The sequence below is a fragment of the Dermochelys coriacea genome, chromosome 2 (assembly GCF_009764565.3).
Source record: "Dermochelys coriacea isolate rDerCor1 chromosome 2, rDerCor1.pri.v4, whole genome shotgun sequence".
NCBI lineage: Eukaryota > Metazoa > Chordata > Testudines > Dermochelyidae > Dermochelys > Dermochelys coriacea.
In genome coordinates this window covers 40253684-40279629 of record NC_050069.1, presented here as the reverse complement: position 1 = coordinate 40279629, position 25946 = coordinate 40253684, and the positions used below count along the sequence as shown (strand labels likewise).

Below are 25946 nucleotides of genomic sequence, written 5' to 3'. Positions count from 1 at the left end.
ACAAACCCTCCCACCCCCAAATAACTTTGTAACCTGCTCCCCGCAACTACCTGAAGGGTCAGGACCCCGAATTTGAGAAACACTGGTCTCCCCCATGAAATCTGTATAGGATAGGATAAATGTACACAAAAGACTAGATTTCACGGGGGGAGACCTGATTTCATGATCTGTGATGCGTTTTTCATGGCCATGAATTTGGTAGGGCCCTAACTATAAGTGTAAGAAAATTATATTTAGGTGTTTTTTAAAACAGAATATGAAAGAGTTTTTCAGGGGCAGAATTATAAAGGTGATGATGGGTGGCCAAGATGTTTTTGCTGGGGCTAGGGCCAGGTGAATTTTTGTCTTTAGTTTGCTGCCTGGTCTAAGTCTCTTGCACAGGTTGTACTGATAGCCATATTTGTTCATGGAGAAGAATTTTCTTCCCCACCATACCGGCTGAATCAAGGCGGTTTTTCACCTTCATGGGTGCATCTGCTATTTTATGAATGTGATGCCTTTCAGGCAGTTGTCATTGAGCTGGTATAATAATTCTCATGGCAAGTGAAGGCTATGCACTTGGAAAGTCATGGGAATTGTGACTTTGCATCAATGTGGTTGTTAAGGTCAGCTAGTTAAATAATTAGCTGACCTGATATAAACCCAGCTCATGGGTATATTGATGGGTCAAGAAGATAGTGGTAAACATATTGGGTGGGATAAGGATAATCCTGTGCTGTGCTGCGTATATGAAGTACCTGGTTCTTTCCACAGACATGAGAGTATGCGAAGTACAGTTCTGGAGAGAGAGTTTCCCATTTTTTGGATAAGCTTGGCTGTTCATAGAGCAGGCCTTTATGACACATTTGTGGGAACAGGGTTAGCCAGTTAATTTGAATTCTGGAGTTCTGTTGAATAAAGTTGTGACCAAAATTGCTTTAACCCCATACAAATTGTCAGCGTGTTAATTTTAGGGCAGTTGGAGACTGGGAGGAATTGGAGGTGGTGACTAGCACTGCCCACTTTTTCACATCCATTTTACATAGAATCAGAGAGATTACTGTCATTAAAAGGATGGAGTTGGAATTCATAGAATCATAGAATATCAGGGTTGGAAGGGACCTCAGGAGGTCATCTAGTCCAACCCCCTGCTCAAAGCAGGACCAATCTCCAACTAAATCATCCCAACCAGGGCTTTGTCAAGCCTGACCTTAAAAACTTCTCAGGAAGGAGATTCCACCACCTCCCTAGGTAACGCATTCCAGTGTTTCACCACCCTCCTAATGAAAATTTTTTTCCTAATATCCAATCTAAACCTTCCCCACTGCAACTTGAGACCATTACTCCTCGTTCTGTCATCTTCTACCACTGAGAATTGTCTAGATCCGTCCTCTTTGGAACCCCCTTTCAGGTAGTTGAAAGCAGCTATCAAATACCCCCTCATTCTTCTCTTCTGCAGACTAAACAATCCCAGTTCTCTCAGCCTCTCTGCATAAGTCATGTGTTCCAGTCCCCTAATCATTTTTGTTGCCCTCTGCTGGACTCTCTCCAATTTTTCCACATACTTCTTGTAGTGTGGGGCCCAAAACTGCACACAGTACTCCAGATGAGGCCTCACCAATGTTGAATAGAGGAGAACGATCACGTCCCATGATCTGCTGGCAATGCCTCTACTTATACAGCCCAAAATGCCATTGGCCTTCTTGGCAACACAGGCACATTGTTGACTCATATCCAGCTTCTCATCCACTGTAACCCCTAGGTCCTTTTCTGCAGAACTGCTGCCGAGCCATTTGGTCCCTAATCTGTAATGGTGCATGGGATTCTTCCATCCTAAGTGCAGGATTCTGCACTTGACCTTGTTGAACCTCATCAGATTTCTTTTGGCCCAATCCTCTAATTTGTCTAGGGTCCTCTGCATCCTGTCCCTACCCTCCGGCGTATCTACCTCTCCTCCCAGTTTAGTGTCATCTGAAAACTTGCTGAGGGTGCAATCCACACCATCCTCCAGATCATTTATGATGATATTGAACAAAACCAGCCCGAGGACCGACCCTTGGGGCACTCCACTTGATACCGGCTGCCAACTAGACATGGAGCCATTGATCACTACCCGTTGAGCCCGACAATCTAGCCAACTTTCTATCCACCTTATAGTCCATTCATCCAGCACCATACTACTTTAACTTGCTGGCAAGAATACTGTGGAAGACCATATCAAAAATTTTGCTAAAGTCAAGGAACAACACGTCCACTGCTTTCCCCTCATCCACAGAGCTAGTTATCTCATCATAAAAGGCAATTAGATTAGTCAGGCATGACTTGCCTTTGGTGAATCCATGCTGACTGTTCCTGATCACTTTCCTCTCCTCTAAGTGCTTCAGAATTGATTTCTTGAAGACCTGCTCCATGATTTTTCCAGGGACTGAGGTGAGGCTGACTGGCCTGTAGTTCCCTGGATCCTCCTCCTTCCCTTTTTTAAAGATGGGCACTACATTAGACTTTTTCCAGTTGTCCGGGACTTCCCCCAATCACCATGAGTTTTCAAAGATAATGGCCAATGGCTCTGCAATCACATCCGCCAACTCCTTTAGCACTCTCAGATGCAGCGCATCCAGCCCCATGGACTTGTGCTTATCCAGCTTTTCTAAATAGTCCTGAACCACTTCTTTCTCCACAGAGGGCTGGTCACCTCCTCCCCATGCTGTGTTGCCCAGTGCAGTAGTCTGGGAGCTGACCTTGTTCGTGAAGACAGAGGCAAAAAAAGCATTGAGTACATTAGCTTTTTCCACATCCTCTGTCACTAGCTTGCCTCCCTCATTCAGTAAGGGGCCCACACTTTCCTTGACTTTCTTCTTGTTGCTAACATACCTGAAGAAACCCTTCTTGTTACTCTTAACATCTCTTGCTAGCTGCAACTTCAGGTGTGATTTGGCCTTCCTGATGTCACTCCTGCATGCCTGAGCAATATTTTTATACTCTTCCCTGGTCATTTGTCCAATCTTCTACTTCTTGTAGCTGCTTTTTTGTGTTTAAGATCAGCAAGGATTTCACTGTTCAGCCAGGCTGGTCGCCTGCCATATTTACTATTCTTTCTACACATCAGGATGGTTTGTCCCTGTAACCTCAATAAGGATTCTTTAAAATACAGCCAACTCTCCTGGACTCGTTTCCCCCTCATGTTATTCTCCCAGGGGATCCTCTTGTTAATCTAGTTCCACTGCAGTATTTGCCTTGGGTTACTGGAGTTGCTTGGGTTTCATTTTTATTGATATGTTAGTTTGTTATGTATGCTCTATCATGCAAAATGTAGACAGGGTACAAAAGTTAAGATAAACAGTAACAGTGACAAAACATTATGGCTACAATGTCTACAATATCAGTTCATCAGCTACTGACATTAAATCCCTTGTTGTTAAAAACAATAACCAGCACCACCATTATAAATAACTATATGTTTTGCACGCTCTTTTCTTTATGTCAACAGCAGTATGTAAGAATTTGGAGTACTTGCTATACCCAGACAATTACATGAAACTGATTTAATAATTATTAAATTTAATTTGCGGCTAAGGTGGTTGTGGTATGATGGATCCAAGTGAAGCTACTGTATCCTTTCCCCTTGAAAATTTTGTTGAATCATTTATTTCACTCCAGTTTTTTTCTCCTGCTCTCAAGAAAGTGTAAAGCTCTAGCCAAACAAGATTTAGGTCTTGACCTGAACCTAAGTGTAGCATGGTGAGTTAGCTAACAAAGGATGATACCAGAAAATGCAGTCAATAATTTTCCTTTCTGAGATTGAGCACATCATCTCAGTCAGCTATTCAGTACAGTACTTAGAGCCAGTATTTGTGCTCAGTGTTTGATTTCTCAGTTAAAAGCTTATTACAGCATCACTGAAGCATCAGGCAAACTACCAGTTTCTATCCTCCTTTCCAATGTGCATTGCATCATCACACAGGACGATGATTTTAATGCTTGTATTTTGATAAAGTTTGAGGCTGTGTGAAGTAAAAAGTTTTGCTTTTGCATACCTCTGAAATTCTAATTCTGAGAGATCATGAGGATATTATAGCGGTAAACTAAATCTAACCTGTGAATTAGCAACAAAGCAAAAGTATATCTATAGTATGTTAAAATAAATTTAAATGTATGTGTCAGAATGGCAGTGTATTATATTCAATCCTGTGATCTTAATCCTAGCTTATTGATAGTGATTCATAATAGAATACTTAATTTATACAGTACTTTCCAAACAAAGATCTCAAAGCACTTTACAAAAAAAATATAATTGTGCTAGAGACTGTACAGACACGTTGTTAAAGATAGGCCTTGCTGTAAGGAGTTTATCATCTAAATGTGCAATCAAAGGATGAGAGGGAAAAGAGAGGCACAGTCAGAAAAAATAACCTGTCTGGGGCCATGCAGCATGTTACTGGCAGAGATGAGTATATAATGCACATGCCCTAAATTCAAGTCCAGTTGCCTAAGCAATTGGGATTAGATTCTATCCCATGCACATGGGGCAACATGGAAGAAGGCACAAAGACATGAATGGGAGAAAATGAAAGGGCATTTAGGCTGGTGGCATTTGTGGAATGAAGGGAGTGAGGGGGGAAAATGGTAGAAGATGAAGCCTGAGATATAGGGTGAAGCTTTGTTGGGTAGGAACTTGAAGGATGAGAAGATTAAATTTGATAGAATTAGCAGGAGGAAGCCTGCAGAATGACTTAAACAGAGAACTAATTCTGTCTGATCAACAGACAAGGTAAATCATATTGACTGCTACGTTTTTAGTGAATTAGGTGGGAACAACATAAGTTTTAGGGAGCTCAGAGAGGAGGCAGCAGTCAAAGTTGGAGATAAGCATGTCCCCAAGTGTTTTCGCCATTGGAAAAGAAAGGAAAATTTAAAATGTGCAGAAAGAAGCAATAAGATTTAGGGGTAGCCTATTTGTGTGACAGGAGGAGTCAGATTTTGCCCTAAAATAGATCAGGAGGCTGAGGATGGTGCAGAGGAAAAAGGCTTGTAGGAACCAGTGCATTTGGAAAGCAAATGGTTGAAATATCCTGTGAGAATCCTGGTCCAGTGGCTTGCCGCCACAAGCCAAGATAGCATTCTAAAAATAAATTAGCCTTTAAGGACAGTTCAATATGGTATGGAGCCCTCCTGGAAGGTCTCTAACCTCAGCTCAAAGGGAGGTGGTAGGTAAAGGTAATAGGAAAGTACCTCCTTGCACACCCCCTATCTCAACAACCAAACCAAAAAGTAAGCTTAAAGAGTCTGGCTGCATGAGTAAGTATGGAGAATTCATATTAGAAAAACATATATCCATGAGATCCTGGTCTAACATTAGTAGTGTCATCTGTATGGATATGGAAGTCCTTCATGAGTCTTTGAGATGGCAATATCAGGTTCTGGGAGAAAGCCAGTCACCACTAGATGTGATCCATATGCCACTAGGATACCATATTGGTCTCGGTTCCCAGGACTCCCTTACCATGTAGTTGCATCCCAAAGAACCTCTTTCTGATCCGGCCCTTTCTTGAATCTGAGGACTGATGTAAAAAGCATGATCATCCCTCCTTTCTCTAGGCTTGTTTTGTACCAAGTTACCAGCAGGAAAAATCTGGACTAGCATAGGGCCTGTTATGTCATCCAACTAGGTCTTGATGATGCAAAAAAGGTCAAGCGTATTAAGCATGGTATTAACAAGCCCCTGCCCATTAATGGTAAATAGTCACAACTATTTAACACCCAGATTTTATGTTGCTTAATATTGTTATGATCTGGTGGGCAGTCTTCGTGATTCTACTTATTTTTCTTTTAATTTCCTCACTTAATTTCTGAGATTTTAAAATGAAGGTAGCCACTGAATGACAGACTGAAACCATGTGGACTGCTATGCAGGAAGCAGTTTACCGCTCCCCTCTCCGGCTTCCCAACTATTCCTGGACCTACATACTTTCCTCTTGCCATCATTGACATTGCAGGTGCACCGGGAGAGTTTAAAGGAAAGGGAGACTACAGTGTTATTTCACAGGAGGAAAAATCAGTGTTGGCCAAATAGAGTATGACACAATAAAAAGAAAATAAACCATATTCTCAAGTTTCTAATAGGCTATAGCTGACAGAGTAAAAATAAAATTATAAAGTAATTCTGTTGTGCAGTTGTCACTGGTTGTTTCAGAAATTATAGTGTACTGGCGGAGCATGTGCAAAAGTCAGAGTGCCAGTAAGGGTTGATGTCATAATAACAGAGTTGCTGTCCCACCCTTTGAGGAAGGGATTGTCAACCCTTTAAAATCAAATGTGGGAAGCAAGCAAACAACAAACCTCTCCCAAAACAACTCAAGGCCATTTTCCTCCTTGGGGGGCAATTAATCTTTCATAGATCCCTTTTTCAGCAGGGTGGCTTAATTCAAACAAACATACAAATAAAATTCCCCTATAGGTACAGTGGCCATGGAGTCCTGGTCCTCCCTTGAATTGAGGGGGATGGGACTGAGGAGAAAAGTAAAAACTCCTGACTCCAGTCCCCTTCCCTCCACTTGGTATGAAGCTGCAAGCATCAAGGATTACCCCCCATCCCCCTGAAAGCTTTATGCCCCGTCTAGATGGGGTTTATTTGCACCAGTGGAGTTAAACCACTGCAAATCACCATTGTAGAAGCAACAATGCAGTGCATGGACAATGGGGGTTTTTAGCTGTGTAGTTATACTGCTACACAACCCCACCCCACACACACACACACCAAATAACCGACAATAAAGCCTATATATACAAGATCTGAGCTTCTTATGTCTGCCACTCTTTGAGGCACAGTTGTCAGCTTCACCTTTCAACTGCCCAAGGGGTGACAACTGTCAGCCCCTAAAACCAAGGCAGTTCTGACTGGCTAGGCTTTTCCTCCAAGCCCTGTGTAAGGGTGCAATCCCTTCGTGGTTTAGCCAAAGATGGGTTATTGTATATACACCTTATTGTAGTCATCTTAAGAACTCTGGAAAGATCTGTCTGTATGGACTGAATTGCAGTAGCATGCCTACTGGAACCAAAATTAGCATTTTAAAACCTTGCATTAACTGTTACACACATGTTGCAGTTAGTCCTTGCTAATCATTTTCTGGGTGTCTACTGAAATCTAAATTACTTTTGTATTTTTTGCAAGTCCGTAGCTGTCCCCTCTTTCACAGCCCCACGTGCGACAGTGCTTCCCCTTCAGCTTGTCTCAGTGTGTGTGTGTGTGTGTGTATGTATGTATTTTAGGGTGGGAGGGAGACAGAAACATATTATTTGCATCTCATAGAAGCAATGAGAGAGAGCCTTTGGGAGATCGTTGAGGAAGCAACGAACAGCCTCTCTCCACTTCTGGTCCAGGGTTGCCAACTTTCTAATTGCACAAAACTGAACACTCTTTCCCCGCCCCCTGCCCTGGACCCTTCACTGAGGTCCCTGCCCTGCCCCGCCCCTTCTCTGAGACCCTGCCTCCACTCAGTCCATCCCCCTTTCATCCGTCACTCACTCTCCCCCACCCTCACTCACTTTCACTAGGCTGGGGCAGGGTGTTGGGAGGGGATTTGAGGTGCGGGGTCTGGAAGGGTGTTCCAACCTGGGGCCAGGAGTTTGGGTGCAAGTGGGGTGGGAGGTCTGGGAGGGAGTTAGGGTGCGGGAGTGGGTTCTGACCTGGAGCAGAGGCTTCCCTAGGGGCCGCAGGGACATGCCACTCGCTTCCAAGAGTTGCACTGAGCCAGGGAAGGCAGGGGGCCTGCCTTAGTCACGCTGTGCCGCTGACCGGATTTTTAACTGCCTGGTCAGTAGTGGTGACCGGAGCCACCAGAATCCCTTTTTTTACCGGGCGTTCTGGTTGAAAACTCCTGCTCCTTGCTCCCTAGATTTGAGTCAAGCTGATTCCCCTTATTTTCCACACTGCCTGGATTCCAGCAGGGGGTGCATTGAGAGCGCAGGACAGAGAGTCTCCCTCCTGTCAATGCTGGTGCCCCGGTGGCCAGGAGAATTAATTGCAGGAAACATTCTGCTTGATCCCTGAGCACTATTACTGTATATGTATGACACTTGGCAGGGCTGCAAGTTATTACAAACTTTATTTTGAACAACATTTGACCATTTCATTTTATCAGAAATTTGGGAAATACTTTTATCATTACAGTTTATTTCTTTCCTTAAGGTGGAATGTTTAACTTTTCATACTTACTAGTACTTAATATAAAACTTCTAGATATACACATTTTGGTTTTTAAGGGTGCGATTTTCAAAAGCACTCAGCATGGGCCTAGCTTTGCTCCCAATGAAGTCAATGGGAGGTGATGTCAGTGGGAGCAAAGAAAGATTCATGCTGGGTGCTTTTGAAAATCCCACAACATATACTTTATTATTTTCTGTTCAACTTCTGATAAAATTTACAGATCAAAATGCTTACAATTTTGTGACGCTACAATTTTTTTAAAGAAAAGAATTGAGAGGATAATATATGAAAGTGGGTCATGTGAACCACCATTGTCAAATTTAGCTCCCCAAAGCTAAGTAGCTGCAATTTTTATACTCAGTGCTGCAAACTAACAACAACAACATAGGTAGACTCATTACACCACAGTATTTATTTCTACTGGTTTGACTTTGGATGTGGGTTTTTTAATTTCAGATATTTTAGTTACATGATTGGAGATTGTCATTGAAATTCACTATGGTATAACATTTCATTTACATATTTATATTATTGCGATCTTTTGGGACCATTTTGAAATTACAGTGTATGTTTTGTTTATATGTTCCTACAATTTACATTTAAAACTTTTACGATTGTCAAACAAAAATACCCCATGCCATCGGTATGAATTTTTGAACTTCATACATTTTACAGTTAAAGCATTACATTATTCTGGTGGGGCCAAATGATTGTTTTTAAAGGCTTCTTTCAAGTGCAGTGGGCTTACTATAAATGAATTTGAAAAAAGTACACTCTACAAATTGTTTATATTAAACAGCAAAAGAAGTATTTGTTTATAAAATCCACAGATTATTTATACTTTAAGCTGTGAGTAATTCATTTCATGCTGACAAATTGATAGGGAGCACTGCACTCCTGTGCGGGTAAAGCTATCTAGCTTCCTGAATTTCAATCTGGGTGGTGGCAGAGGAAAAACTTGAGTGAGAGGCTTAAGTACTGAGGCTTAGAAACAGTTAATCATTTTTACCACCCTGCATTGGAACAGCAAGAGCAAAGGTAGTGCATACTACAACAGGCCACTTGTTTCTGTTTACTTAAGTACAAACAGTGGTAGAAGTGTTTAGTCCTTGGGGAAGCTCTGTGATTGAACAAGAACGCAGAAGTTATTTTGATAAGCCATAGCAGTAGTGTGGCCAAAACTGTGATCATCCCTGAGCTCTAAGGCAGGCCAAGGATGAAGGCCTCATATGTTTGGTTCTTCCTGATGAACAAAGATAAATTCTGCTAAGAAAATAAACTCAGTATTTTGGTCAATTTGCAACAATTGGTGAAAGAATTAAATTGTATATTTTAGGACTTGGCATGAGGAGGTGTGGGAAAATAGTTCAGCGTTGCTGATTCTGGCTTGATCTTTCTGTAGATCTGGAAGCAGAGCAGAAAATTAATGCATAAACATCTTTAACAATACCATGCTGGGTGCTGGAAATCCAAAATGAAAATTGAAACTGCATGAGGAATGAGAGCATGATCTCTCACTGCAGTTTCTAATGTTTTTAATTCAAAGCAACAAATTTATAAGGATTTAAACATATTATTTTTAAATGAAATAAAATTAGATTTCTTCATGCAGTTGCCTTTGCAGACCCTCACTCTTTCAATTCTTGAGCTCTACATCAAGCTTTAGTGCAGTGGCTCTCAACCTTTTCAGACTTCTGGACCCCTTTCAGGACTCTGATTTGTCTCATGTACCCCCAAGTTACACCTCACTTTTAAAACTACTTGCTCACAAAATCACACATAAAAATGCAAAAGTTTCACAGCTCACTATTACTGAAAAATTGCTTACTTTCTCATTTTTGCCATATAAATAGAAAATAAGTAATTTGGAATATACATATTGTTCTTATATTTCAGTATATAGTATATAGAGCAGTATAAATAAGTTGTTGTCTGTATGAAATTTTAGTTTGTACTGACTTTGCTAGTGCTTTTTATGTAGCCTGTTGTAAAATTAGGCAAGTATCTAGATGAGTTGATGTACTCCTTGGAAGACCTCTGCGTACCCCCAGAGGTACACATACCCATGGTTGAGAACCACTGCTTTAATGGATGCGGAACCATTCAGAGTTAGATTGTATCTTACCCCGTGGTAGAAACTCCATCCCTCTAAGTCCCACTTTGCAATGGCCAGCCACAATAGCAGTTCTTACACTGATGGGAGCACATGTATTTTTCCTGACTAGTGTCACTGAGGAAGAGAATGAGCGAGTCCAACTGTCCGAGTTGTGCAAGAAATCAAGTAGTCAGACAGCTAAATGCTCTTGTTTTCAGCCATAATTAATTGTGTCCACAATAAAATAAGGCACAAAAATATGTCACTTTAAAAAATTGCCCCCAAATGTCAGAAGATGCATTAAAACAAACTGCCAGATTTGTATGTCTCCTGTTGATAACTATCATAGATATATTGCAATGATAATATACGCAAATATGTGGAAAAGGTATTTATTAAACAATGTGTCATGCAGAGAGCAGTTTATACCACTACCCAGTGCTGCGCACTGGCTGCTAGTAAGTTTCTGTGCGCAGTTGAAAGTATTGTTGGTAACCTATAAGAACCCTAAATGGTTTGATTACTTGAAAGATCAGTTCTCTCTATAATGTTTCAGAGTAGCAGCCATGTTAGTCTGTATTCGCAAAAAGAAAAGGAGTACTTGTGGCACCTTAGAGACTAACAAATTTATTAGAGCATAAGCTTTTGTGAGCTACAGCTCACTTCATCGGATTTGTTTCCACCAAATGCATCCGATGAAGTGAGCTGTAGCTCACGAAAGCTTATGCTCTAATAAATTTGTTAGTCTCTAAGGTGCCACAAGTACTCCTTTTCTCTCTACAATGTTGTCACAGTTCCTCTGAGCACTGATGTTACATATGGAGACCCCCTCAGTTCAGACAAGAATGGGTTGTTGTCACGCCATTCTTTCTGAAGGTTATCCACTTTGGAACTTGCAACACTTTTTGGTTCACCAAAGCCCATATTTGTTAACGTTGCAGGCATACTGCAAAGCCCTCTGTTTTTCACAGCCATTTGGGAAAGAAGAGGGTTGATGGGTTGACAAGGCTGGGGTTGGAGTGGTTTAGCTGAGGGTTTAGAATGGTGTCTGTTTAATTCGTTCTGCTTAGCACTTTGGTACTCGATATTATTTTTAATTTTTGTGAAGCACAAAAACTGTAAAATTGATGCTAAAAGGAAATAAATATAAAATGCATGAGATTTTTGGAGCAAGCTAAAATGAAGAGTTAATTTATCAATATGTCAGCCTTATTCTCTTCCTTCACTTCCAGTTATTCTTCACTGTACTCTTTCTTTTTGTATTTTTCCCATAAATGTGGTTTCCCACAAGCTATTTTTTTTACTCTATTTTTTTCCTAAGTTCATCCCGCTCTCGCCCTCCCCTTCTTTTTGAGGAACTTTTTTCAGATTCCATTCTCTTCTTGGTTTTCATGTATTTTTTTCTGTCATTGTTATTTCTTAATTCTAAGGTTATATCTTCACAACACATCTTGTGGCCGCTCTTTATCGCCAGGAGAGAGCTCTCTTGGCAACAAAATAAAATCATCCCCAATGAGGGGCAGTAACTTCGTCGACGGGAACATGGTTCTTGCCAACAAAGCTCTGTCCACACTGGCACTTTTCGTTGCTAAAACTTTTGTCATCAGTGGGCGTGTTTTTTCATACCCCAGCAGTGTTCCCTCTAATTTTTTATGTCCATGTGCAGAATGAATTTTGTTATGTGCACCAATATGGAGGTGATGTGTGACACATCACCTTCATATTGGTGCACATAACAAAATTCATGTGGTGGGGAAGGGTGCTCGGGGCTAGGGCAGGGGGTTGGGATTTCAGGGGATGATGGCTCTGGCTGGGGATGAGGGGTGCAGGAGGGTTCGGGGGAGAGGCACCTCTCCCTGGCTTTGGCAGCTCCGGTGGGGCTGGGCTGGGCCAAGGGAGGGGCTCCTCTCCCCCCCGACCATGGCAGGTCCGTGCTGGGGCCGGCGGGGAGAGGAATCTTTCCCCACCGCAGCCCTGAGCCCCTGCCTGGGGCTTAACAGGCAGCTGTGCAGCTTAGAGGGAACTTAGCCCTGAGTGACAAAAATACCAGTGCAAACATAGCCTTATTCTCCCTTTTCAGTTAAAGCTCTTATTCTTTTCCTGCTGCTCTCATACCTCTCTCCTAATCATTCGTTTTCTCTTCCCTTCCCCTGCATAGAACCTCCATAATATGCTCAGGCTGTAGAGCCCTGAAGTTTTTCTTCCCTCGAGTTCTTTTGCATTCCCTAAGGTTGCAGATACCAGAAGACAATTTATAACTTCCTGTTTGCTCCATGGCATACACAAGACCGTTACTGTGTGGAGTTTTGCCTTCCATTGCTGCTTTCTGTAGGGCTCTTTCATGTGAAGTCCTGCATGGTTTGGTTTGTTTTCTGTAAAGAGATGCTGTCAACTTAAATATGGCCCCAAATTTAAATTTTGTAAAGCAACTTTTTATAAAACTTCTGAACAACACACATTTTCCATTTTTTTAGCATTCCAATGAAAACAGTTGTTTTTAAACAAATAAACATTCTTCTACAGATTTGGAAACCCAGATATTGCAGCACTAAGAACTTGAAAGCAAAACCGACCATAAACAGAAATGAAAGTTGGCCTGGCTGAGTATCATTGTCTGAGTAGAAAGAAATGAAAATTTTAAACCAAGAGCATAGATAGTGGCAACTAGATTGTTGTCCTGATTAACCACTACACTCTGGCTGCTTTAGGCAGCAATGCAAAGCGACCTAAGGATATGTCTTCACTGTAGAGTTAACTGAGGCTCTTTTTTTTTGTGGCTTCTGTGTCCGGGTGTGTAGTTGGGCGGCTGTCCCACTCCTGGAGAAGAGGGGTTAAAAGCAGCAGTGGAGAGGGCTGTGGCTGGGAAAAGCTAGGCTGACTGGGGAAGCAGCCCCAGATGGGGCCAACCCATCAGGGCCCAGCTGGCCCTGATAAGAGGGCTGTGGGCCAGGAGCTGTAGAAGTCTTTTTCTAGCTCTGGAGAGAGAAAGACCTGCCTGCCTGGGAGAGAAGGGTACCTGAGGTGCTCCGTATGCTAGACAGCTAATTCCAGAGATGACCAGCAGGAGGCGCTGCACTGGTGAGTCTCTACTTCATTACAGGGTGCCAGTTAGGGTTGCTAGATGACCAGTTTTCGACCAGAAAGTCCGATTGATACGGAGACCTGGCAACTGTCAATGGCACCCAAACCAAAAGTCCAGTTACTGCAGGGTGGGGGGAGGCACTAGGTCAGTAACTCACACTAGCCCCATCTCAGCAGGGGCCATCTCCTACCTGCAGGGAGGCTCCTTAAGATGATCCAGCAAGCGACGGGTGGAGTGGGGGAAAGGAGTAAGCAATGGAGATTGGAGCAGGGGCAGGGCTTGGGGGAAGAGGCAGAGAAGGGGTTGGGTCTTGATGGAAGAGGTAGTACAGGGCCTTGGGGAAAGGGAACGGGCATGGGTAGGGCCTCCGGGATCCAATTACCAGCAATTAGAAAGGTGGCAACTCTACCCCTCCTCTCAGCGAGCTGTGCACCAAGCTTGACCGAGCGGTGCACTGTGGGTAGCTATCTCACAATTCCCACAGTCCCCGCTGCCCATTGGAATTCTGGGCTGAGCTTCCAATGCCTGATGGGGCCAAAAATTTGTTGCGGGTAGTTATGGGTAAATGTCATCAGTCAACCCTCCCTCCGTGAAAGCAACGGCAGACAATTATTTCGCTCCCTTTTCCCTGGATTGCCCGAGCAGACGCCATAGCACGGCAAGCATGGAGCCCGTTCAGCTCACCGCAGCAGTTATGACCATTGTAAACACCTCGCGCATTATCGTGCAATTTATGCAGAACCAGAACTTGAAAAACCAGGCAAGGAGGCGAAAACAGTGCGGTGACGAGAGTGATGGGGACATGGGCACAGATTTCTCTAAAACCGCGGTCCCTTGCAATTTGGAGATCATGGTGTTAATGGGGCATGCTCATGCCGTGGAGCGCTGATTCTGGGCCCGGGAAATAAGCACAGACTGGTGGGACCACATAGTGTTGCAGGTATGATTCCCAGTCGCTCCGAAACGTTCGCATGCGTAGGTGCACTTTCATGGAATTTTGTGACTTGCTTTCCCCTGCCCTGAAGCTCAAGAATACCAAAATGAGCAGCCCTCATAGTTGAGAAACAAGTGACAATAGCCCTGTGGAAGCTTGCAATGCCAGACAGCTACCGGTCAGTCGGGAATCAATTTGGAGTAGGCAAATCTACTGTGGGGGTTGCTGAGATGCAAGTAGCCAACGCAATCATTGAGCTGCTGCTATCAAAGGTAGTGACTCTGGGAAATGTGCAGGTCATAGTGGATGGCTTTGCTTCAATGGGGTTCCCTAACTGTGGTGGGGCGATAGATGGAACGCATATCCCTATCTTGGGACCGGACCACCGTGCCAGCTAGTACATAAATTGCATGGGGTACTTTTCAATGGTGCTGCAAGTACTGGTGGATCAAAAGGGACATTTCACCAACATCAATGTGGGATGGCCGGGAAAGGTTCATGATGCTCGCATCTTCAGAAACTCTGGTCTGTTTAAACGGCTGCAGGAAGGGATTTACTTCCCAGACCAGAAAATAACTGTTCCAGATATTGAAATGCCTATAGTTATCCTTGGGGACCGAGCCTACCCCTTAATGTCATGACTCATGAAGCCGTACACAGGCACCCTGGACAGTAGAAGGAGCTGTTCAGCTATAGGCAAGTGCAGAATGGTGGTAGAATGTGCATTTGTATGTTTAAAGGGTCGCTGGCGCAGTTTACTGACTCACTCAGACCTCAGCGAAACCAATATTCCCATTGTTATTGCTCCTTGGTTTGTGCTCCACAATCTCTGTGAGAGTAAGGGGGAGACATTTATGGTGGGTGGGAGGTTGAGGCAAATCTCCTGGCTACTGATTTCGTTCCGCCAGACACCAGGGCAATGAGAAGAGTACAGAAGGAAGCGCTGCGCATCAGAGAAACTTTGAAAACCAGTTTCATGACTGGCCAGGGTACTGTGCGACACTTATGTTTGTTTCTCCTTGATGAAAGCCCACCCTCTTGGTTGACTCTAATTCTCTGTAAGCCACCCGCCCTCCCCTCTTCAACCACAGCTTGCTTGCAAAGGAAATAAAGTCACTGTTGTTTAAAAACCATGTATTCTTTATTAATTGATTATAAAAATAGGGAGATAACACACAAGGTAGCCCGGGTGGGGTGTGGTAGGAGGGATGGAAAAGGCCACTTCAAAACTTGTTGAATGACAGCCTTCTGTTGCTTGGGCTGTCCACTGGAGAGGAGTGGTTGGGTCCTGGAGCCTCCCCCCGCCCCCAGCATTCTTGGGCGTCTGGATGAGGAGGTTATGGAACTAGGGGAGGAGGGAGGGCAGTTAAACAGGGGCTACAGCGGCAGTCTGTGATCCTGCTGCCATTCCTGAACCTCCACCAGACGCCAGAGCATGTCTGTTTGATCCTGCACTAGCCCCAGTGTTGCATCCTGTGTCCACTGATCTTCTTGCCGCCATCTCTCATCTCGATCGTCCCTCCTGTCCTCATGTTCATTGGCTGCTTTCCTGTACTGTGCCCCTCCACACATTCTGCTGAGCTCTGTCAGTGCCGGAGGATTGCATGAGCTCAGAGAACATTTCATCGCGCTTGCATTTTTTTCGCCACCTTATCTGAGATAGCCTTTGGGACGGAGGAGGGAGGCTTGAAACATTTGCAACTGCGGAAGGAAAAAAAGGGAGTGAAGTATTTAAAAAGATGCATTTTACAGAACAATGCTATACCGTTTCACGGTGAACAATACTATTCACATTATATAGCGCATGTGATTTCAATACAAGGTTGCATTTTGCATCTTATATTGAGTGCCTGCGATTTTGGTGTTAGAGATCACACACGCAGTGCCGGGCAACAGAATTCGGCTTGCCGGCGGCCATGGTAAGCCATAGTCTTTCGGCTTCTGCAACCTTCATAACAGCAGTGCCCTCCTTTCCCATACCAAGCAAAGCACGTTGAGTTGGTCATTTAGTGCTGCGGTTTTCGTGTTAACGTTCAGCAGCAGAAACCAAACTAACCCCCTCCCTTCCAATTCTCTGGGATGATCGCTTTACCCCTTCCCCCACAATGTGGCTGGTATCAGGGAAGATCCCTGCTAGCCAAACACAAACAGCTCAGTGCCAATGGGCCCCCCTCTCTCCACCAGTTGGCTAACTGTGGGGACGATTTCTTTACAGCTGCAGGCAAACAGCCCAATAGGAACGGCCACCTCTGAATGTCCCTGTAATTAAATTCCCATATTTCAACCAGGTTACCATGAATGATATCACTCTCCTGAGGATATCACAGAGAGATAAAGAACGGATGTTGCTTGAATGCCAGTAAACACCAGGACCATATGCTGCTATGCTTTGTCATGCAATAATACCACATTACTTGCTACTAGCATTGCATGGTAAAGTGTCCTACCATGGAGGACGGAATAAGGCTGCTCTCCCCAGAAACCTTCTGCAAAGGCATTTAGAGTACCTCCAGGAAAGCTTCATGGTGATGTCCCTGGAGGATTTCCACTCTATCCCAGACACATTAACAGACTTTTCCAGTAGCTGTACTGGCCATGAATGCATCCCATGTCCTCAGGGCAAATTAATCATTAAAAAAGCTTGCTTTTAAAAAGTATTATATTTTAAAAGGTACACTCGTCAGAGGTCCCTTCTCCGGCTTGGCTGGGTTGGGAGGGTATTTCAGTCAGGGTGATAAAAAGATCCTGGCTGTCGAGGAGAATGGGGTGATGTGTGCTCTCCTCAAGCTCATCCTTCTCCTCCTCATCTTCCCCATCTGCAAAATCCTCGGGCATGGCGGAGAGAACCCCATCATCGGAGTCCACAGACAGGGTTGGGGCAGTGGTAGTGGCCCCCCCTAGAATTGCATGCAGCTCAGCATAGAAGTGGCATGTCGAGAGCTCTGTCCCAGAGCATCCGTTTGATTCTTTGGTTTTCTGGTATGCTTGTCTGAGCTCCTTAAGTTTCACACGGCACTGTGTTGAGTCCCTGCTGTAGCCTCTATCCATCATGGCCTTGGAGATTTTTTGAAATGTTTTGACATTTCGTCTTTTGGAACGTAGTTCTGATAGCACGGATTCCTCTCACCATACAGTGATCAGGTCCAGTACCTCCCGTTTGGTCCATGCTGGAGCTCTTTTTCGATTCTGGGACTGCATGGTCACCTGTGCTGATGAGCTCACCTGGCCAAACAGGAAATGACATTCAAAAGTTCCCGGGGCTTTTCCTGTACACCTGGCCAGTGCATCCGATTTCAGAGTGCTGTCCAGAGCGGTCACAATGGTGCACTGTGGGATAGCTCCCAGAGGCCAATACCATTGAATTGCATCCACACTAACCCTAATTCGAAACAGCAATGTCGATTTCAGCGCTAATCCCCTCGTCGGAGAGGAGTACAGAAATTGATTTTAAGAGCCCTTTATGTCGACAAAAATGGCTTCGTTGTGTGGACGGGTGGAGGGTTCATTTGATTTAATGTGGCTAACTTCGACATAAACTCATAGTGTAGACCAGGCCTCAGACATGGCTTTGCAATGACGCTGCTGACACCTGGGCTTTGCTAACCTGCATGCTCAGACTGGAATGTTGATCACTCAATTTAACTCTGCAGTGAAGACATATCCTGATTGTGCTGGTTAATCTGGTCATGGAACTTTAACTGTATTTTGCTTTTAGGAATCTAAATTATTAGGATAATAGATAAAGAAATGAATGTTTCTACAACATTATTCTTAAATTGGCAGTGTCCTTTTGAGTTGTGGCAAATCGAGCATTGATTCTCCTTTTTAAGTTCACTTCCAGACATGTACTGTCCATGCAGGCCTTTCTTGTATCATAGAAATTTTGTGTTAAAATGCAATGTATTTTTTTAAAAGCCACTTTACATAGAAGAGAGATTAAAATATGCTCCTAAGAAACATCTGCAGGCAACCCTGAGCATAAACATAATTGGAATCATGCCAGTGCAAGTTTAGCTCCAACTGTAGAGAAAACTCTGAACACTTTGGTCTCTTTTCTAAGTCTGCATGCTTGTCCATTCTTGTTATGTCAGCAGCACTGTCTGTTCCACTGCATGGTGTATCCATTCAGACACCCAGGACTGAATTCTTGGTAGACTTTGGGTGTTAGATATTTGGTTGGTAATATTCATATTCCCTAAAACTCAGTGTGCATTGCTTTCAAAATTTCATTGCACATTTCTCTGTCACTGCACATTTTATATGCCTTGGTTCATGCTAGATAAATGCATTTCTTCAAGGATCTTCCTAGTGCTACCACAAGGAAACTTGTGCCAAAATTATTGAAAAGCAGGTTTTTTGAGGAACATCATGCATCATTTAATATTTTCAGAAAAATCTGTTTTTAAAACAGTGGGAAAATGGTTGCCTAAATTTTGTACAGCACGAAGTTATCTGTATCCTCAGCCACTAAACAAAAGCATAATTCAGTGGGGAAAAATTTATCCAACATAGGGTCAAACTCTGCAAAACACAAAACATCAGAATACATAAAATTAAAAAAAAAATCTAATTCATAAAATGCAAACGTTGCCAGGGCGGCAGTGTGTATTTTTTGTGAAAGGTGCCTGTTTGTGTTTAATTTACTATTTTGTTTTGTTTTGTTTAAAAAAAAAAAAGCCTATTCAGAAATGGAGAGATCTGCCAAATTTTTAGAAAAAAATACACTTTTGGAACACTTGAGCATATCCAATGGAAGAGTGAGGGTATGGGAGAGAGAGGGAGGGAGGGAAGAGGCTCCTCTCCCACCCCACAAAGTACAGTTTATAAATTAGGTTGGTAAACTGAGTGTGCCAGCACTAGAAAAAGAACTTCAAAAATTCTCCAACTGAAAAACAAGGAAAAATGCACTATATAAAATGAAAACAATAGAGAGTAGAAAATCAATTCATACAGCATTAAAATTGGCTTGAATCTCAATTTGAACTGAGTTTGAACATATTTTTAGGTTTAAGTATTCTTTCTCCATTTCCTTGACCCTCAATTGGCTTCTACTTCTTGATATCTTGTGAAATCCATCTCAGGGTCTTAGCTACAGCAGCCTGTCCTTGGCTGGCTGCTACCTTCAGATCTCACATACTCCAGTGCTTCCTTTGTGTTCCAAAGTGCTTCTGAGCCAGGAGTCTCTCACGTATATGAGGTTAGAATAAAACAGCCATCCCAGACCTGACTGAAGACTTCACAGTGAAAACATCTTACATGTGAGCCTGTTAAGAAGCCAATTATGGAAGTGTGGGAAATCTATTAGGAGATGAGGGCCATACTATGAAAGAACCATCTGGTCGGGTTATGAGAGAGGAATAACAAAGATGCAAGTGTCCTTGTCATTGTTGGCAATGAAGTGGGAAGATGGTATTGGTGTGCAGAAATTCTTTTTAGAAAGCAAAGAAACATCATCTGATTACGAAGTGAGATTGAATATCAGCGCTATGATCTGAAAGTGCTGTCTTCTACCATGGTAGGATATTCCTCTTCTCTGGTTCTCCTATTCAATTTTATATAGGCTTCTAAGTCAGAGAGTTCACGTTCTCATAGGGACAATATGTGGGTCCTGGGAGGAGCAGAGTTCTATGTAAAGATATGTGGGAAATCAGTGGTAGAAGCATGGTTGGTGAGTAGGACTCAGGATGGGCATGAAGGTGAATTGGGCTGTGGGGAGACATGGGAATTTGAGCTGTTGTTGAAGGGCATTGGGAGAAGTGGAACTGGAAGTGATAGGGGCCTGGCAGGGAGAAGCAAAGGGGGAAAGATCTGCATGCTGACCAATCACTTTTGGATTGGAATGGATCTCTTCTTCTTCAACACTTAGCTGCACAGCGATCATTCACCATTTGGTATCTTCCTGTGCAGCCACAAGGGCTTGACAGCCCAAGCGTCCAACATCGGAATAGACTTGATGAACCCATTTAATAGGGGTCTGCCTCTGGGCCGCCTTTACTCCTCAGTTGGTGGAATTTTATCTCAGATGTTACATGCTATCCAAATGACTTGTGGCATTCTCGTGACGTCCAAAAAGTGTAAGATGCCATCTGCGGACAGTGGCCCCAATAGTCTGTAGACTGGAGTGACCGTAAACATTTGCAGTACAAATTAAGTCGTTCCAGTTTATGCTCAATATACAATGTTGGCATTTTGTGTGGAAAGCCTCCAGCTTTGCCCAACCTGAGTGGTAAATTGTCCATGTTTCACAACAGTAAGGAGAGGGTATAGCTCAAATAGATCCTTAACTTGGTTGTCGTACTGAGATGATGTTGATTCTATATTCATTATAACTGACCCATGCCAAATGCTGTGATGCCAATCTGATGGAGAACCTCTGTGTGAGAGTTGGAGGAACTGGCGAGCATAGAACACAAATAGCAAAAGCTGGAGACTGCTTCACCAGTTTCATTATTCAAAGAGATTGGAGTCGTGTGTGGATCTGGTCCTTGATTTTGCACTTTGTCTTTGACCACGAGACAGGGAGACCAACCTTAGCCAACTCCTCCCCCATTTGTTGGAGTGCCTTTTGAAACCTGTCGGGGCTCTGGATAAGAAGAACAATGTCATCAGCATAGTCATGGTCTGAGAGTGAGAGATCACTGATCTTAATGCCTATGGACCTGACAGAATGCTGCATTGTGAAACCCATTGCCCAACGAAAGAGTGCAGGGGCCAAGATAGAGCCCTGCCTGACACCAGATGCTGATTTAAAAGGGCTGACATCCAATTCCCCAGACGTACATAGGCAGTGGTTCAATTACGCAGCTCGCTAATTAAGCTCAGAGAAGTGATTGGATCACCTACACCCTTTAAGGCCTTCCATAGCACGATTTGGTCAACTGTATCAAATGCAGCCTTAAGTTCAACATACACTACGTGCAGAGGCTTCTTGAACTCATGGTATATCTCTGACAACAAGCGGAAGGCCAAAAGGGTGTCTAATGTGGACCTGTTCCTCGTAAAGCCTGACTGTTGGAGGTGACGCTTCTGATGTAGCAGGGGCTCCAAACATGCTAGCAGAACATGCGCAAACACCTTCCCTGACACAGACAACAGGGTGATCAGCCTGTAGCTCTTACATTCACTGCGTGGTCCCTTACCCTTATAAAGTGAGATCACAATACCATCCTTCTAGACAGTTGGCAGGGTTCCAGTTCTCTGCACCAGACAAAAGATGTCCAGCATTGATTCTGCTACAGGGTCAGTAGCACATTTTAGCAGCTCTAGTGGGAGGTGATCAGCATTGGCTATGCGTCCGTTTTTCAGTTTGCAGATGGTGCACATCACTTCATCCAACGTTGGTGCGTCAGTACAAGTGTCTGGGTCTGGAACTACAGTGACTGCCAAATAGTCCTGCTCTGAACAAGCGACAGCTGGAGGAGTGGTTCTGGATGCCATGATTATGTTCCACCCAGCATGACAGGATGTCATCATCCAATCGGTCTCTGCTCTGACAAATCTCCTATAGTTTGTGAGAGTATAGTGCGTCTCTTGCCTCTGCCTTCCCACTCCAACTGCTCACCCCCAGCCCATATTTCCCTGCTTCCCCTCTCTGCTCTCCACAATGCAGCTGAATGGTGCTTTTGAGAAACCAAAACAGGGATGAATAGAGACATGAATGGAACCAAGGTAATACCAAGGGGAGTTAGTTGTGGGGGCCTGAGATTCGGTGGGTCATCCAAGGAGGGAAACTCATAGCCTCTACACCAAAGTATCTGTATTTGAAGGGCCCACTGGTGCTGCTGCTTTGGCTCCCTGGTCCACAAAAGCAGCTGTATTGTGGGTATCCCTTGATCTGCTATTGTCTCAGCACAGAGACACTGGACTCCATGCACCCAGTTCCCATCAGCATACATCTCTGGACCCCCTTGTCCCTCAATATGTGCTCTCACATCCTTTCTCCCAAGTCGTGTGTGGACCTGGTCCTAGATTTTGCAGCCCTTTCAGGTAATGTGTAAGCAGATCAATAGGGGGTTTCCTTCAAGTGTCCTATGTTTGTACAGAGTCATTGGCTTTTCCCCATTGTTCTGCCCACAGAGCTTCAGTAACCCACAACCAAATATCTGTTCTCCTATAACACCCCCAACTCCCATACACTTGCATCCTGGAATACCCTTAGTTCCACTCTGAGGTAGCCTCCCTCTCTCCAGCACACTTTGCGTGGTTTGCCAGGTGGAACATCTCACTGTGAGAGATCTGATTATTATTGTTATTATTACTATTATTATAGTATATGATTTGTGTTCTGGTAGTGTCTAAAGGCCCCAACCAAGATTGGGGCCCCATTGTACTAGTTACTATACAAAAAAACATAGAAAGAAACAGTCCCTGCCACAAAGAGCTTACAATCTAAATGGACAAGGCACATAAAGGTGGGGGTGTGGGAATATGATATAATATACAAGCAGCACAAATAACATGATGATGGTTTCAGTCAGGTTAATTTAATGATATGAGGCATGAGAAATTTGTTTTTAATTTTTGAGATGTGATTTAGTTATGGAATTAGCTAAATGAAAAGACAAAGGAGAAGGAGACATTGAAGGGAGGAATGGGAGATAGGGAATGGGAGTGTAGAAGGCTGCTGGAGTGTGGTTGAAGTTAACAGGGTAGCAGTTGGTCTATCTCACCTCCCCCCATGTGGTTCTTTACCTGCTGTTATCCTCATCAGATTTTTCAGACTGGGATTGTAGCAGGGGACAGTTAAAATGCCACAGAGAGGTGTGGGGAAAAGGAAGAGTGTCATAAATTGGAGGGGGTTTACAATTACAGGTAGGGAAAGGTCATGGAGGTATCTAGGAAGAGTAATTGGAGGGACCTGGATGACATCCTACCAATTCATCTCCAGTTGTCTTCCTCCTCCCCAATATCTCACAAAATCTCTGGCCCTCTTCCCCTTTTGGGAGACATAAATGGGCACTAGTATGGAGGGCACCTTCTCATATTCCCAGGTCGTTATCCCTAACTCCCCTTTCACACACATACGTGCACACACGTTCCATCTTTCTCCGCCTTCCCTTCCAAAGATACACACTATTAGTTACCTCATTCTGCCCCTCCCTCCAAAGTGCATACACATGTTGTCTTTCTCCTGGCTTAATCTTTCCCACATACACTTTCCTGGTTCTGTCCAACCACCATCCTACCCACCCATGCACTCTTACCTATGTCCCACTACTTATCTTCCCTCCCACTCCCCAATACAGACATTCCTCCAGCCCTGCTTGCCCCATTTCCCCCACAATAGACATTTCAGGTTCTCCCATTCCCTGGACACACACACACACACACATTGCTTGCTCTAAGCTGTCCCCTGTCATGGCTTATGAGTTGATTAAATGTCATTCTAGTTGCAACCGTCTTAGCATTGCCAGCAGTCAAGAAATAGCTTACAAAAGAAAGGTGATTTTTGAACTTGGAATTATCCTGCACACTTAATAAAATGAGTGGTTTATATCAAGTGGTTTAATCACACTTGATGTAAACCATTCATTTTATTAAGTGTGCAGGATAATTCTAAGTTCAAAAATCATCTTTTTCTTTTGTAAGCTTTTGCTTGAATGATGGCAATACTAAGACTATTTCAACTAGAATGTTTTCTGCTTACTTCCAGAGTTGTTAATTTGTCAAGCCAATTTCCCCAACCACGTACAGACAGGTAGGAACCAGTTAAGACAATGTCCAGAAGGGAATCGGGAACTTGAATGAAATCTGAGAAAGCACCAGGGGTTGAGATTCCATCGGCTTTTCACCTATTAGAACCATAATGTAGAAAGGAAGATGATAAAATCAAGGAAAAGGATAGACACCAAAATGCCAGATGAACAAAGTTGACCAAAATATTTTCAATTTATTTTCTCTTTCTATAACTGTACAGTGCATGGAAGAGTACCTAGTATGTTATACTTGTTCTTTCCCATAGTCATAGAATCATAGAAACGTAGGATTGGAAGGGACCTCAAGAAGTCATCAAGTCCACCCCCGCACTGAGGCAAAACCAAGTAAACCTAGACCATCTCAAGTAGGTGTATGACCAACCTGTTCTTAAAAATCTCTAATGATGGGGAGTCCACAACCTACCTTGGAATCCTATTCCAGATTTAACTACCCTTATAATTAGAAAGATTTTCCTAATATCTAACTTAAATCTCCCTTGCTGCAGATTAAACCCACTACTTCTTATCCTCCCTTCCATGGACATGGAGAAGAACTGATCACCATCCTCTTTATGCAGGCCTTAATGTATTTCCACGTAGGTCAGGTTTTCTAAACCTTCTGTCATTTTTGTGGCTGTCCTCTGGGTTCTTTCCAGTTTGTCCATGGGTTAGACAAACACCTCTTTGGAATGGTCTAGATAATACTTAATCCTGCCTCAATGCTGGGAACTGGACTAGATGACCTATCAAAGTCCCTTCCAGTCTTCCACTTTTATGATTTCTTTAACCTTTCTGGAAATGTGGCACTCAGAATTAGACACAGTACTGCAGCTGAGGCTCACCAGAGATGACTAGAGTGGGACAGTTACCACCCTTGTCTTACATATGACACTCCTGTTAAAACACCCCAGAATGACATTAGCTTTTTCGCAACTACATCATATTGTTGGCTCATATTCAATTTGTGATCCTCTATAACCCCTGTATCCTTTTCAGCAGTGCTACCACATAACTAGTTATTCCTCATTTGGTAGTTTTTCTTTGATTTTTCCTTCCTAAGTACAGCCCTTGTTTTTACTGAATTTCATCTTGTTGAATTCAAACCAATGCTCCAGTTTGTCAAGGTCATTTTGAATTCTGATCCTGTCCTCCAAAATGCTAGCAACTTCTCCTAGCTTGGTGTCTTCTGCAAATTTTATAAGTATACTCTTCACTCCATTATCCAAGTCATTAATGAAAATATTGAATAGTACCAGACCCAAAACTGACCCATGTAGCCCTGTTAGAAATGCCCTACCAGTTTGACAGCAAACCATTAATAACTATTCTTTGACTATGGTCAAATAACTATGGTCTTTCAATCAGTTGTGGACCCACCTGATAGTAATTTCAACTATATTTCCCTAGTTTACTTATGAGAATATCATGTGGGACTATATCAAAAGCCTTATTAAAATCAAGATGTATCATGCCTACTGCTTCCCCCTATCAAATAGGCTAGTAACCCAGTCAAAGAAGGAAATTAGGCTGGTTTGGCATGATTTGTTTTCGACAAATCCATGCTGGCTATTCCTTATGACCCTATTATCCTTGAGGTGCTTACAAATTGATTGGTTAATAATTTGTCCCAGTATCTTTCCAGATATCAAAGTTAGACTGACTGGTCTGTAGTTCCCCAAACCCTCTTTATTCCTCATTTTAAAGATATGCACTATCTCACGTCCTCTGAGAGCACGTCCTCTTTCTATGAGTTTTCAAAGATAATTGCTAACAGTTCTGAGATTTCAGAGTAGCAGCCGTGTTAGTCTGTATTGGCAAAAAGAAAAGGAGTACTTGTGACACCTTAGAGACTAACAAATTTATTTGAGCATAAGCTTTTGTGAGCTACAGCTCACTTCATCGGATGCATTCGATGGAAAATATTGAATAGAAATATTGAATTGAAAATATTGATTTTC

The 25946-nt window shown here is 43.2% G+C and overlaps 1 protein-coding gene across 12 annotated transcripts in view; it reads left to right on the top strand.

The window, feature by feature from the left end:
• Positions 1-25946, top strand: part of VPS13B (vacuolar protein sorting 13 homolog B) — a 921736-nt gene that overhangs the window by 539719 nt on the left and 356071 nt on the right. The gene's annotated exons all lie outside the window — the stretch shown is intronic.